This window comes from Myotis myotis, unplaced genomic scaffold (assembly GCF_014108235.1).
Source record: "Myotis myotis isolate mMyoMyo1 unplaced genomic scaffold, mMyoMyo1.p scaffold_m19_p_11, whole genome shotgun sequence".
NCBI classification, from domain to species: domain Eukaryota; kingdom Metazoa; phylum Chordata; class Mammalia; order Chiroptera; family Vespertilionidae; genus Myotis; species Myotis myotis.
The window spans coordinates 20566313-20582687 of record NW_023416315.1 but is presented as its reverse complement, the minus strand read 5'-3'; the positions used below and the strand labels follow the sequence as shown (position 1 = coordinate 20582687).

At 40.4% G+C, this 16375-nt stretch overlaps 1 protein-coding gene across 3 annotated transcripts in view; it reads left to right on the top strand.

Moving 5' to 3' along the window:
- CREB5 (cAMP responsive element binding protein 5) overlaps positions 1-16375 on the top strand; it is a 398853-nt gene that overhangs the window by 125623 nt on the left and 256855 nt on the right. The window lies entirely within an intron of this gene.

Sequence of the window (16375 nt, the reverse complement as noted above, 5' to 3'; positions counted from 1 at the left end):
TTGGCATTTCTTGCTTCCTGTCTTCCCAGCCTGCGTCCAAGCTGGATCTCCCGTGTTGGCGTTATCTGAAGTCCTTTCTCTATTCCTGGTGAGGTGGAGCTAACGTAATTTCTCCTTTTTACTGTCCCAGTTTCCCTTTTCAGTAATTATTTTAACTTCCTAGTATCTGCTTTTCCTTTGTTCATTTTTATATTCCTAAGTTACCACCAGAACCTAAAAATCAAACCCTGCAAAGCAAAGGCATTGTCACTGTTGGCTAACATCTGGTTATAGATACTGTGCCTGGAGGTGAGTCAGAGTCCCTTTCCTCCCTGCCACTGTGGCATTCACCTGCCCAGCCTCCTATGGAAGTCCCAAAGGCCTTTTCCAGTTGTAAGTGCTTATTTGACAGAGCATGCCACAGCTCCAGGTATGCTCAGTAGGTGAGTCTAGACGTGTTCGCATGAATGAGCCAAGGAGGGAAGCCAACTTGGGGGGAAAACTAGAATACAAAGAAAATTTTTCATTATTCATCTCCACTTGTAATTAGAGGCCATTATTGAGTAGATATAACTGGATCATGTCACAGAAATTAAGATGAAAGGCCATAAGCTCTTTACCCTCTTCCTTCCACCACTGACCAAGCTTTACAACCTCTCCAGCCCACCTTCCCCCTCAGCCGCCACTTGAATTTCATTCAGCCAGTGTGAGGGGTCAGTGCACTCAAACTGTCTTAGAGTAGGCAGCATCGTGTGTGCGTGCGTGTACATGCATGTGCGCATGCATGTGTGTGCGTGCATGTGCATGCATGTGTGGTGTGTGTGTATGTGTGTGGAAAGCTTCCCCAGATGTGCTAGAAAGATAGATTTTCTGGATTCCCTCTGCCCTAAGATAAAACTAGGTCTCCAATAGGGCTTTCCCTCTGCTGCCCCTGCAGCAGCACCAACAGGCCTTTCAGAAGAGCTCCTGATGGTTTCAGTCCCAGTAAATGAAGGGGGAGAAGAAAGGGAAAGAGATGCATTTTAATCTTGTCAGCACTTCTTCAGACATTGAAGCACAACCTCGATCAATGTGGAGACATGAAAGGATGTTTGAATAAATGGAGCAACATACAAGACAAGGCATTCATGAGGGCTCTGAGGCCTTGGGGGATGGTCTCTTCTGATGCCAGCAGGTGAGAGATTAGGTTTGATACCTCAACATTGTCATTGTTCCATTAAAAAGAGAAATGGAGGGTTAGTTAGCTACCCAGAGAAATCAGTGTTATGTATCAATGCAAAACTAACTCATAGGCAAAGATGCTTAGCAGGGTGAAGATAATACAAGAGATTCAAATACTGTATTTCATTGTTTGCCTGAACATTCCTTTTTACCAATGGTTCTAATCTAAACCTTTAAAATGACTTTTCACACTGAGATTCTATTTGACTTTTAAGAGAAGATTTAAATTTCTAAATGTATCTATATGGATTTGAAGTGACTGGTAAACTAATAGTTATAAAAAGACATTTTGTTATGCATAGGCCTATAATTGGGTTTCTTTAAAAGTAATTGAATAGCATTCAGATATTAAAGAAACATATCTATAGAGGAAAAAAGTCAGCAAATACACATATAAGGACATGAGCATTTACTCAGAGGGAAAGATGCAGGCCTTTTGTCCAAGAACTCATTGATTAAAAGCTCTGGCAATAAGGGTGTGGTTCTTATGAGTCCCTGACTCCATGGAGATGTCATCTATTTTTTAGTTTTAGAAATATTATTTCTTAACCTATCAAATAATCAGCAAATTTGATCCACCTTAAAGTTGTCAGTAGAGATGTTGAACCATAGGATTGAAATGGACTCAAGATAGAAAATTATAGAATGTTCAAGTTGCCAAAGACCAGGGGCTTATAGATTTGGTCCTAACACAGGAGTTGAGAGGTTGGTGGGGAAGGGTATCTAAATAAAAATATTTCATTGGCCTTAGTGCTTCTACTTAGCAAGCCAACCCATAAATCCTGACTGTCAGGGCAGAAAAATGCAGCTTCTAAATGTACTCACTCTCCTCCCATCCAATAACTCTGGCAGAAGGGAGAATGGAGCTCAGCCCTGTAATGGCTTTATGGCCCATCCACACCAGCAGCCAAATTCTTCCTTCTGTGACTCCCACATCTAAAGCCCTTCTTATTCCAAGCCCGATTGTTTCACTGCGAGGAATGTAGACAAATCAGAAGCCACAGCTAAAATTGAGACCTTGTTTTCAGGGTGTGTATCTGGGTTCAGAGGAGCTGTGCTTGTCCAGGCTCATCTTTCAGGGTGGAGCTGGGTTTCTTGGGCACACGGTGGGACAGGAAGGTTTTAGCTCTACCTTCTATTGTTTTTATCAGTCCTATTATCATTTACTAAACACACAGGCAAATGCAGAACAGGTTAAGTTAGTGACAGGCCTGCCCTTAGATGGTATAAATGAGATGAAAGTAAATACAGATTCAGGTAATGTTTTTGAAATCATAGTAGGTGGGATGGAGTTAAAAATGTGTCATTGGCCTGGCTAGTGTGGCTCAGTGGTTGCGTGTCGACCCATGAACCAGGAGGTCATGGTTTGGGCTTGATCCACAGTATGACTTGCAGGAGGCAGCCAATCAATGATTCTCTCTCATCATTGCTATTTCTATCTATCTCTCCCTTTCCCTTCCTCTCTGAAATCAATAAAAATATATTTTAAAAAATGAGTCCCTGGGTCCCAAACTGGAGTTTCAGATCTTTGTGTCCCTTGGATACCTTTATCTATCTACCTATCTACACACACACACACACACACACACACACTCACACACACACTGTACGTTTATATTATGTACTATTCTGTGGTGTGTGTGTGTGTGTGTGCATGTGTAGAGAAATATCTGGGGAAATATAGTAAAATATTAGCTTTTTCTGCATGTAAGAATGATAATAGTTTTGTTGTTTGTTTCTTCCCACCTACTTTTTTCTCAAGTAAGTTTACCCTAATGAGCAATTATATTAAAAATATATTGCTTATAAAATAAAATAATGCAAGTTTAATCAAAACATAGTTGTGCTGCATTTTTTTCTGTTTGTCCATCTAGGCCCATTCTCCCTGTTCCCAGCCTGCTCTCTCCCCTACAAGGCTGAGCTATATTTACTGCATGAATGATCACCTTGAACTGTGTTTTCCCATTGGATTTAGGCCACTGGTCACATGGGCACCCAGCAGGCTCCAGAGAGGGAGGGAGGGAGCCTGAGTGGCTGTTCCCCCAGCTCTGTCCATTAGTTGCCTCTTTTAACCAAGGGTCACAGCCCTTGCCAGGTGCCCTCTCCATAGGCTGCCCCCCTCCCCCCGGTTCTGCTACCCACTCTGTCACCTGAATCTCCTTTTCTCTCCCTCCTGTAAGCTAGGAATGCTAACAGCTCCCAGCTGTAACTGGTCCAGGGTACTTACTGCACTATGGCTGTGGCTTCCTTGCACACTGCCCATACCTTTGCAAATAGTTCCTTTATTAATCACTCCTCAAATTACCCATTTTGAACGTGCCATCTGTTTCCTACTGGGACCCAAGTGATGCAGTAGTCCAACACTCTAATTGAAGCTGGACGTTTATATGCAGTAAGTCTACCCAGATGAGCTAAGGCCCGATTTCTGTTTGACCAGAGCTCTGTGAAACACTGATATCTGATGGAACAATGGAGTGAAGTGAGATTTTAGAAATTAAGGAATGTGAAACCTTCAAAAGACAGGTGATTATATAGGAAAATGCATTCATAATTTTTTAAGAAGCATTTTAAAAACATGACATCTAAGGGACAAAATCATAAAAGAGATCCTTGATGGGAAAAACAAACAAACAACAAACAAAGAAACCACAGAGCCATTCAACTTTTTTGTATATTTCTCTTTTCTCAAGTTCTTACTTTAAGAACCGGGATTTTTTTTTTAATGTGTTCTAGGATTGGGACACGTGCTATGAGTGGGAAGGATGGCTTCAGAAAGGGAAATGAGGGGTCACAGAGGCAGAGCTGGAATTTCAGACAGAGTAACAAGGCGTCAGACATGGGCCTCATTGCGAGGTAACATTAGAGCAAACATTGGGAAGAGGCGAGGGAGGATAATGGGAAGAAGCCTGTGGAGGCAGCAGGTGCCAAGGTTCCCAAGTATTAACAGAAGGGCAAGGAGTTTCAGCACTGAGTCTCGAGAAGAGTGAATAAGGTAGGAGTGGTAGGAAATGAGATTACAGTAGTAAAGGTGAGATTGTGTAGGTTGCGGGGTATGGGGGTATCAGGTAGGCACTGTAAACATAGAAACCATTTCACTTACCCCCACTGCACTTTTCTGGACCCCTAAGGATCCAGAAAACCCAAGTTACTCCTAGGAAAAAAATTTTTTTAAATGTGCTCTTAATATTCAGACAGGATTTCCAGAAGCTTCTTTGGAAACTATCCTGTCCATTTTTTGGAAGGTGTCCTTTGTGCTGTGTGACAAGTGCTGTTAGGTTTGTTATGGTCAAGTGAAAATGTTATCTCTTTATACTAGGATTTCATCAAATAAGACAGATGAACTTTCTCATCGATTTGCTCTGTTACATGATGTAATTTGGTTTTTGCTCTCAGACTGAACAAACACTGGGAGCGATGATTCAGTTTGCTTGGAAGCAATGGCCATTCAAGGGTCCTTGTCCTCCAGTAAAACAGCCACTTCCCAGGATAGAAATATGCTGCTTAATTCATATCGATCGTTAGAACAGCAGAGCAGTAACTTATGTCTGTGAAGTGCTAAACAATCTACAAAGCAAGGCCATTCATGGTGAGCCACCTGACGGTTCCGCCAGAAGTGCAATGACAGGCAGGCACATTCATTCTCTATTGTTCCAGAGAAGGAAGTCCATCTTGTAGCACGCTTTCCTTCTCCCTGAAGATCACATTTCTATTTTATGTTAAGAGCATAATGTTGCCTAACCAACGCTCCAGGCAGGGAAGTTTGCAAGCAGATTCATCTTTGTGGCCAGCCCTAAATTCCAGTTCTTTTGGCCAGGAGAGAAGAGCTGAGGAAGGGGGAGCTTGGGAGAGAGAAAGGCACAGGAAAATCTCTTCTCAGATCTGTAGTATATCATTAGCAGCTTTTAAGAGAGTGCTATGTTTATATTTCTGGTCATTAAGTATTTGAAATGCTGAAAAAAATAAGCCCTCAGCATCCCTGGGGTTTTCTGTGCACTCTTATTTTAAGTAACTTTACATTTTCTGGTAAGGACAGGAGAGAAATTTGTTTAGTAATTCTAGAATGGGCCATTTGCCTCCTGCATGACTATACCAGGTTCTCAGTATGACTTCTCAGCATTTCATTGTATGCTTAGCACCCTTTCCTGATATTAAAGACCCTTTTCTTCCCCAAGCAACACAGAGGTGTGATTGCGCTAATGCCATTGGCTATCCACTTCCCCACCCACACTGGCCTCAGGACCCCAGTTCCTTGCTTGTTTTTAATAATTTTGCTTTAGCTTTCCTATCTCTCCTTCTAGTTACTTAGGAAGTCCCATCTTGCTGCACTTCAACCAGTGCCTCTGGTTTGAGCTGACCACGGCATATGACTATTTGAGGAGACTGTTGAGATGTGTTCTGGCCTCTGTTTGTTGATATGACTTATGTGGACTCAAATCAGCAAATGGTGTCCCTTGTATCTCAGGTTTAACATGTCCATGTGCCCAACTTAGATGAGAGGAAATTGTAAATTGACTATTCTTTATTACCATATCAATACCTCATAAATCATAATTTCTTTATCCATTCCATCAATGATCATTCAGTTCTGTTTCAGGCACTGAGCTAGGCAATAGTGATAGAAAACAAGACAGGCACTGTCCCTTTCTTCCTGGAATTTATAATATGATGGACTGGAAGTAATGATGATAACAGTTACCCCACGTGACACATACTATAAAGGAAAGGATTGGAGTGCTGAGGTAGAAAATAGTAGGGGGTGATATTGAGAAGATAAACCTGAAATAAAGAGGGGAAGGCAGTCTTTCTAAGAGTGAGGAAATGGTCGAGGAGAGACAGCAGGGTTGTAGGGTAATGTTATGTTATTGAAGTTTTTTCCCAAGCCATTACGGTGTCTTAACTTTTTAGATCAAAGGAAGTAAGGGCATACTAACCTTATTTTGTACTTGAATAAACACCACCAATCAATAAACAAATTTATTGCCTAAAGGATAGGATTCAGCTAGGCAGTAACAAAGAGAAGAAATTCCAGGCCTAGGGAATGTACCTGTAAAGATGTGAAGGTGAGGATTTGAACTCATGAGTTGTGTAGTGAGTAGAGAAGGGTAGCTGGAGTGGAGGGTTTGGGTAAGAAATGAGGGTAAGAGGGCTGAATATACAGACTTGAGGCAAGGCTGAGAGTGGGCTTTAGTAAGTAAAGGGGAACTCCGGGGTGGGGGTTAGAATTGAAGGACATTAGGAAAGTGCTGATTTATACCAATTAATTGGTCTGGAGTGGTCTGGGAGGGACCTGGAGAGCAGTCGAAAGCTATTGTACGATCAGGAAAGGAGATGATAAAGCTCTGGAGCTTGTGGGATAGCAAAGAAAAGACAGATGTGGAAATCATGAAACAAAATCCAGACTGAGGACATTAAACAAGATCATGTGCTTCATGGTAGAGCTTGGATAAAAACACAGAGCTATTGACTAGTCCTTTGCCCTTCAGACCATGGTCTGATCAGCTCTAGATGCTATGTCTCTTCCTGTGTCTAATCTCTCTGTGTGTGAAGGTATTTTTCAGATTTGTTTTTTCATTTCCATCTTTCTTAAATTTTCATATTCCCTCTAAACCATAGGCTTTATAGACAAGCACTTATTTTTGTTTGCTCTTTCCACAGCACTAGTTACACTTACTGTATATTTACTCAGCAAACATCTATGTGACAGGCATTGTATTAGGCCCTGAGAACAGAGATATGAAATCAGATCCTGCTCCTGTAGTGAGAGTGTTCACAGCTAGAAAGGGAAGATTGATCTTAAAGATAGGTAAATACACCAATGTGTTACAGGAACTGTGAGAGAAGTATGTATGAGATAAGATGGAGGACAAAGGAGTGGTTAATTAATTCTACCAGTGGAGAGTTGTTGTTAGTCTTGGCAGTAATCATAATAATAGCAATGGTAATTATAATAATGGCTATTACCATTTATTGGGCATTTAATGTGTTCAACATGGCACTAAGCTCCGTATTTATATTATTTAACATAATCATTATAAAATTCTTACGTGGTAGGGTTGTTCCTGTTTTAAAAATAAGAAAATTGAAGCAAAGAGAACCTATAAACTTCAAATGTTATTCATTTATTCACTGAATAGTTGAATGTATTGCATATCTGCGAAGTACCCATCATGAGAGGATACTGTCGATTCTCCAATGAACATGGCATATTCCCTGCTCCAAATTTACTGGAGGAATCACTCCTGGAAACAAGTGATGCTCTCTAATGAAGTATGCACAATGCCCTGTGGGAGCTCAGAGCAGGAAATAACTGTGGGGACCAGAAAGAGTTGGGGAAGGCTCCACAGAGGAGGGGACATCAGAGCCGGATCTTGATGAATGGATTGACTGCATAGAAGAAATATTATTTGCAAGGGTGAAAAAAGACATGAAATGGTGTGGAATAGTCAACAAGCATTGAGGTCTGTGTGTGTGACCAGTAAGGAGTGGAGGTGATAGTGAGGATGGGCTGCCAGGAGGTGATATGGGAAAGATTGGGACCAGATTGTGGAAGACCAAAGTCAATGTGATGGCATATATAGAGGAGGTAATAGATGGCCAGCGGAAGTCTTTAAGTAGACTGGTAGCATGATGGAATGTACATCTCGTTGGAAAAAGTCATTTTTCCCTCACTTCTTTATTTTATTTTTATTAAACTTATTGGGGTTACATTGGTTACTAAAATTATATACGTTTCTTCAAGTGCACAATTCTATAATACATCATCTGTTTTGTATTGTGTGTTTACCACCCAAAGTCCAATCTTTTTCTGTCACCATATATTTGACCTCCTTTATCCTTTACTACCCCGCCCCCCCATTCCCTTTTCTCTCTGGTAACACCATAGTGTTGTCTGTGTCTATGAGTTTTTGCTTGTTTGTTTGTCTTGTTTGTTCATTTGTTGCTTTCAGTTTTATGTCCCACATATGAGTGAAATGATATGGTTCTTGATTCTTGAGAAATGAGGGACCTTACCAGTGACTGAGTAGAATATCACTTTCAGTGGTGTTAGACTAGTTTCTAGCTTCCAGGATATCTGTAGAAACAAAAACCACAGAAGTTTGCCCAACTGTAATTCTAGTAACCTGAATGAAGCAGCACCATTTCCTTCCTTTTAATTATATGATTATATTTAGCAGAGCAACCAAGACAATAAAGTGATAGATGTGAGGAGAAACACGGACAGTCCAAGGCACTGAGAATCCGAAAGTGAAGGAGCAGGATCTTTGCGAGACACCTGAAAATTGTTTCTCACAGTCAAGGGTGGCACCTGAGAAGACATTTATTATTTTGAGCATTTTACTACAGTATTAAATGAATAGCTATAAAACACTTACAGGGATGGTTCTGGGGCTCTGTTGCCTTCAAACCCAGTATTAGAAAAGATGACAGAGGTCTGGGATTGGAGGAGAGCGTAGCTGCTCTGTATTCTGCAGACTTCAGTTTAGAGCCCCATTCAGGGTGAGGAGTTGAGATGGGGAAGGTGCCTCCTTCTCCTCCTCTGCCTCTGACTCTGCCTCCTCCACCTCTTCCATGGTTGAGTAGGATAAGGCCACTGAGAATCACATCAGTGTGCAGGCTGCCTTTCTACCCATTGCTAGGGAATTTGTCTTGAAAATTAAACTTGATCCAAACATCAGAGAAATTATCTCTTTCTCAGGCTTTCCCTGAGCTCTTGGAACTCCTGAGGAAAGTGAAGTTGCATCAGTGAATGAGCAAGTGAGGATATCTGGTTTCTTTTAACAGTTTGATTGAAGTATTGTTCAACACTCTTTGAACTACAGCTTTCCCTCTCTAATCTTAATCTGCCCTGTTCATTGTAAACCAGTCTAGAAATGCCCATGTAGTAGGCAACATGATATATTTTTTAAAATCCTCACCTGAGGATATTTTTATTGATTTCAGAGAGAGACAGAAAGAGAGAGAGAGACATCAATGGAAGAGAAAAACATTGATCGGTTGCTTCCCACGTGCATCTGACCGGGCATCCAACTCAAAACGTGGATATGTGCCCTGATAGTGAATCGAACTCGAAAACATTTTCGTGTATGGGACAACATTCCAACCAACTTAGCCACCTAGCTAGAATGGCAACATGATCTTAAGACAAGAGTCACTAATCAATCACTTTGAAATGAATTCATAGTGTATTCCCAGGCTTTTCTCGGTGTGAACGTGGTGGTGATAATATTGATCTAAATTAGTGGTATGACAATATATTGCAGTTCTCAGGATCACATGCCAGCATCAATTAATAACTTCTTTTAATGTTCATAGAAAGGATATCAAGTACAAATATTTTTTTACCAGGTAGGTAAGAACCTGGGCTCTGAGCTCCTCCACTTAGTGACTGTGTGACTTTGAGCAAGTCACTTAACCTGTCTGTTCCTCAGTTTCCACATCTGTGTAATGGGGATAATAAATATACCTACCTCCTAGACCAGGGGTCCTCAAACTTTTTAAACAGGGGGCCAGTTCACTGTCCCTCAGACTGTTGGAGGGCCAGACTATAGTTTAAAAAAAAAAAAAACTATGAACAAATTCCTATGCACACTGTATATATCTTATTTTGAAGTAAAAAACCAAAATGGGAACAAATACAATATTTGTGTTTGCATGTGGCCCGTGGGCCATAGTTGGAGGACCCCTGTCCTAGGCTGATGATAAATATTGAATTTTCTGACATATTATAATAATGTTAAAGTGTTAACTATTATTAATAATATTTCTATTAGTATCAGTCATGGAGAGTAGCCACCCAGAACGAACCATTACTTTCTGAGCTTCACATTATGAACTTTACTAAAAAGAAAAGAAGTATACATTTGCTGTCAGGCACTATGCTGGGACATCTGTTATCTCATGTGATGCTCACTGAAATCCTGAACACTTTAACAATAAGGAAGATATAGCTTAGAGAACCTGAATAACACCCCTCAGATGATATAGACCTAATGTGAACTTGATCCTGATTTCAGAGCTCATGTTTTGTTTCTGTACCTTGGGCCCTCTTAAAATTTTCCTGGAATAAGTAGCAAACTCTAAAAGAGTAGAATTTAAATGTGTATGTCAAAGCTGAAGTTTCGACAGTGCCCTGGGCTCTACTCTCCCATTCCTTCCTACAGAGGTTGCCTGAGATGGTTTCTTACCTATTTTGTCCATCTTTTTTCTTCTTTATTGTCTAAAGTTTTACATATGTCTTCTTTTTCCCCAATTGACCCCTCTCCCCCAGACATTCCCACCCTGGGCAAGCCCCCACCGCCCCAGTGTCTGTGTCCATTGGTTATGCTAATATGCATGTATACAAGTCCTTTGCTCTCTAACCCCTGCCCCACCTCCCCTGCCATTTGTCTCTGGATCTATTTTTGTTCATCAAATTATGTTGATCATTATATACTACATATGAGTGAGATCATGTGATATTTTGTCCATATTGCACTGTGTGACTACACTAAGGAGAATTCTCTGGAGAGAGAGGCAGCCTGGATGGTCCCTGATCTCCCCACCCTGCCTGCTGTGTCTCCTTAGTACCTCACTGCCTCCTCTGTCATGGAGCAGCCCACCCTCGGTAGGATTCAAAATACCCATATTAGTATTCCACCTCCTGAGACCACCAGAAAGGAGTCAGGACCCTCTAGAATAGCTTCTATACCTCCAGAGAGCATAGTAGCTCCCAGAAGGTTAGAACTTTTGTTATCCTGTGAATGTCTCAGACATCTTTTGGATGCAGTTCATGGATGTTTACATCTGAGAAGTTCTGAAAGTCTTCATAACTGCCCAGGCATCATTAAGATGCAGACAATTTCAAGATTGCACAACTCAACTTGTAAACGTGTGTCAGGATGACCCTGGCTCTTTATAGAGAAACCCATAAAGTCTCCACACTTTGGCAGTTGGACAGACTATAGATTTGAAGATAACATTTTGGGACCTTATGGGAATCAACATAATTTTTCCTGTATGCTCCAACCTTCACTTTCATTTGTGGGCCACTTCCCTTCATCCTTCATTACCACACCCTGAAATTATAGTTATTTGTAAGAACACGGATATATATTCATATGCATCAGGTTGTTTTTTTGCATATTGTATTCCAAGTCCATGCATGCAGAAAGACAATTACCACTCTACCTCAAGCTCACTGAGTATGCAATCAAGACTCATTATTTTCCTGGTTCTCATCTCATTCACACCCTTTATGTCTCAGAACAACAATAAATGGAGAGCAAGGGACATGAAGGGAAGAAGAATTCCAAGGACATGTGGAGAAATGTGAACCAAATAGGAAAGAATTTGGTGAAGACAGTTTGTCTGTGGATCTTTCATCTTCGATGCTTGAGAAATTTTACCTTTTGTTAGATCCATTTCTTGAATCCTGATCCCTTGGGTCTGGCAGAAAGCTATAATTTTCAGAAGGCTAATTTCTGCAAAAGCTTATAGTTATGGAGAAAAAAAAATCAGTGCTTCTAGGCTCATGAATCAGAGTCTAAAAAGTCTGTTTGGATATTTAGTGTCTCATAAAATGTAACATAGAAAGAGCCTTATGGAGTATCAGAGCTGGAAAAGATCAGGGAGAGCATGTGGTCCAGCCCCCTGCTTTTATCAGTGAGGCTACAGATCCCAGGGAAGTTGAATGATTTGCCCAGGTTATATGGCTACAAGGAGGGGTAGAGAGACTGGACTAGAAGAGACCTCCTAATACCTAAGCCAATATATTTTCAACATTATCACATATTACTAATCATTTGGAAGCATTTGAGCCAAAGTGTGAACCATGTATCATAAGTGAGAGAATCTTAGCAATGGAAGAGACCTTGGAGGTCATCTAGTGCCATCTACCTCCTGGTACAAGAATCATCTTGCTGACATCCTTGACAGATGACCACAGGTCTCTGCTGACTTAACTTTGATGCCAGAAGCTCAGTACTTTATAAGGCAACTTGTTTTGTTTTGGGATATCTCTACTCATGGTAAATGTATCCCAACAAAAGGTCAAATTCATATTCTTATCCAGAAAGAGTGAAGGTGGCCAGCAGTGGTGAATGGCATGGCCTTAGTCATGGTGCAGAGTTCACTCTTTTTCTCATCTTAAAATGAGGAGAATAATGCCTACTTTATAGGGTCATTGTGAGGATTTAGAAGTACAGTTTATAAAGCATCTCCCATAGTGGCTGCCTCAAAATAGGTACTCACATTGTAGTTATTATTGGCTTGTATCATCATTTTTTGAAATCATGGCTGCTGGAGCAACAGATACTATATCTAATCCCACAAATATTTGAAGACAGTTATCATGACCCTCTAAGTCTTCTCTTCTCCAGACTAAATATTCCCTGATTCTTCTACTGTTCTTCCTGTGATGCATTTCGGATGTCGTGGCTTTCATTCCATCCTATTTGTCAATTTCCCCCTTAAAATGTGGTCGCCAAATGTGGTCAGTTCAACGTGTTCTACAGGGGAATAATTACTTCCCTTGATCTGGACTTTGCACTTCTCTTACAACCACCTAGATTTATGTTAGCATTTTTTGGAGGCCAGATCACACAGTTGGCTCAGTTAAACCTAAATCCACTATGCAGAACATTAGCTATGCCTCCCTACACGTGTCAACTGCAGAGTTGACAAGCACAATTTTTACATCTTCATCCAAGCTGTTAATAAATATGTTAAACAAGAAAAGGCCAAAGGCCGAACTTCAAGGACCCCCCCCCCCCTTCCGAGCATATTGACTTAAGTCCACTGATTTTGTGACATTGTTTCACCAGCTCCAAATCTATGTACCTCTACCAGAGAAATAACTCAGCAAGATAGGGTCACTCTTTGTATTTTTGAAATTGGATATTTAATTTATCTGGAGGTAAAATGCCATTCTTTTATCAATGAATACAGGTTTTGAACCAATAATTGGGAAAATGTGAACTCAGAAAGTAATTTCATGTTTGAGTTACTACGTAATGCTTAAGGAAAAAAAAGATTATCTCCTACTAATATGAAATAATAATGCTTGTCTAATTGTTTCTTTTTCCACTATGTTTTGAAATTACCCTCTGTATGTGGGGAAGGAGGCTGGAGAATGTGCTGATTTCATGTGTGGGGGAGAAAGCATATTATTGAAGAATTAGAATAAAACTTTCAGATGTCTTTTCTATCTCTGGTGGGGATCACAGAGACAAAGAGATGATTTTGGTGGGGAAAGGGGAATGTATTTTCCTAGATCGTCCTTTGTATTTTTTTAAAAATGATTCTCAGAGAAGAATCTTAAACTGGTTTTGGCAGGGGGTGGAGGGACTTACTTCTTTCTCTCATTTAACATGCTTTACTCTGAAGATACGAAACCCATGTATTTGGGCTGCAGCACAAGTCAGTTTTTCTTAGTTTTCATGGCAGAAAAAAAGAATGGTTGTTGCCATCATTTGAGCCAAAGTTCTCAGATTTGAAGGTCACTATTTTATATTTTCCTCCAAAGGTTCATTTAATATTTTAACAAAGGCTTTACTTTCCAATCTACATGCCATATTTGTGGCTTTTTTCTTAACCCTGATCCTCTCTATTTCTTTAGCCCATAATCGAACAAGTATCTTCATCTAAAACTGTATTATTGTGAGTTTACTTAGAGATTTTGAGGTAAATAGATAAGAAGTTAGCACTCTGAAAAATTGCATAGGGGACAAAAGATAAGATTTTATCATACTGAATGTTCTAGGAGTGATACTTTATGTTTAACTTATTCACTCAACATTTACTGAGCACCTACTTTATGCCACTGACCTATACAATAGAGACACAATGGGAATAGAATCAGATTTAGTCCCTTCTCTCAGTGCGCTTATATTCTAGAGCAGGGGTGGGGAACATCTGGCCCACAGGCTGTATAAGTCCCGCCAAATCATTTGGTCTGGCCCTGCCAAGGCATTAGGGATGAGTTAATTAAATGTTTGACTAAATATAGCAAGCTAATTTTAAGTTGATAATTTTGTATGGCCTGCAAATGATGTTATAAATACCCAAATGGTCTTTGGCAGAATAAAGGTTCCCCACCCATGTTCTAGAGGAAGAAGCATGTTAATAAAATAATAAAAAAAATAATTGTAATATTGTGAAAAATACTACAAAAGAAAGGGAGATGATGCCCATCATTGGAGAGGTCAGGGAAGGCTTCCTCATGAGATGCTTGATCTAGGATTTGAAGGTGTAGTCAGGGGAAGAGCAGAGGCAACAGAAAAGAGCTGATTCTAGGGCCCTGGGCTGAAATGAAGCATGGTCAGTTTAAAGGCAGGAACATTTCAGTATGGTGGAATAAATCACAGGGAGCTATAGTGATGGTGTTAGGCAGGCTGTGGAGGTAGAAGGATCCCACACAGGCCTTGAAGGTCATCCAAAGAGTGCTGTCAGTGTTTTCTAAGCCATAGGAAACCAGCCATTCAAGAAGCTGGGGTTAGGGGTGGTAGGGGGAATTGTAGAGATATGATCAGTGTTGCCTTTTGAGAAGATCCCTGTGATTATAACATGGGAAAGAGGAGGAAGGGAAGCTAAAGTGAGTGACAGGAAACCAACTAGGAGACCACTGTCTAGTCCAGGAAAGGAGATGGTGCTGGTTGGGTGTAAGCTGGTGGAAGGATAGATGGAAAGACAGAAATATAGGATGTTTAAGTTGAATTTGTAATATTTGGGGACTGAATGTGGGGGCAATAGAAAAGAGATGTCAAATGTAACTCAAAAAGAGGTCATAGATTTTATATTCTTGTTTGTAAATTTAAATACTATTTCAAAAGTTTAATCATGCAGCTTCTAAAAACAGAGTCAGGGATTATATTATTGACAAAGTAGGTGACAACGAGCAAGATGAAAACTCTTTAGTATCTTTGAGGACCCAAACAATGGAAAAAAAATAATACTTGTAATTGTTTACTTCGTCACGATCTCATCAGGACCCAGGAAAGTAAGTTTGTTAAGGTTCACTTTCAAAGGAAATAACACAATTATTTTTATTTTCATTATTTTAAGTTTAATTCTCTATGTCTCTAGATTCTGTAAAAAGAACTCAAGCATGTCCCTGCAGTGCCACCCCAATACAAATCACCACTTCCTTTCATGTTACTTTACCCAACCACAATATTTTCCCACATCAGAAAAGCCTCCCAGTATATAAGAGGAGCTTTGGACTGCGTGTGTATGTAGAAGCCTGTTCATGCCTTTGGGAACCCACGACAAAACAGTCACTCACAGTCTAAGCCAGGTGCCCAGTTTCCATCTGGACTCCTAACAAACTGTGTGGTCAGGAGTTTGAAATCAGAAACGTGGGAAAGGTGCAATGTGATGGACACAGCCACCCCAAGTACCATATATGTTATCACCATCATTTAACACGTAGTGCAGGAAATCCTGTTCTTTGCAGAAGAACTTCAAAGAACCACTTCCAGTTCTCTTGGGTAACATTTACTTTTTTTCTTTGCTAACCCCAAAGCGCAGATATATATAGAGGAAGAAGCATGTTAATAAAATAATAAAAAAAATAATTGTAATATTGTGAAAAATACTACAAAAGAAAGGGAGATGATGCCCATCATTGGAAATATATATATATATTTCCCTCCAGTAAATTGCTAGTAACACTTCATTTCTTTCCTGCCATCCTCAACCCATTGTCCAAATGACCTCTCGAATTTCCCTCCTCTCCTAGGCTGAAGTTCTGTACCTGGTGGTTACAGAGGCCATAACTTAATTTGCTTTGCCCTGCACTTACTCTTTCTTTTCTAGGTTCTGAATGTTTCATATTTTAGCCCCACCATGTTGATCAGCCTTCCTAGCTTCAATATGTATCCTCTCTTGTCCCAGTGACCTTCTTTTCTGGAAGAGCTGTCTTTTAAGCAATTTTTTTTTTTACCTTACTTTTGAATTTTAAACAAAACCTTTATCCAAGTCATCGGAAATAAATATTAGAACCCTTGCCGAAACCGGTTTGGCTCAGTGGATAGAGCGTCAGCCTGCGGACTGAGAGGTCCCGGGTTCGATTCCGGTCAAGGGCATGTACCTGGGTTGCGGGCACATCCCCGGTGGGGGAGTGTGCAAGAGGCGGCGGATCGATGTTTCTCTCTCATCGATGTTTCTAACTCTCTCTATCTCTCTCCCTTCCTCTCTG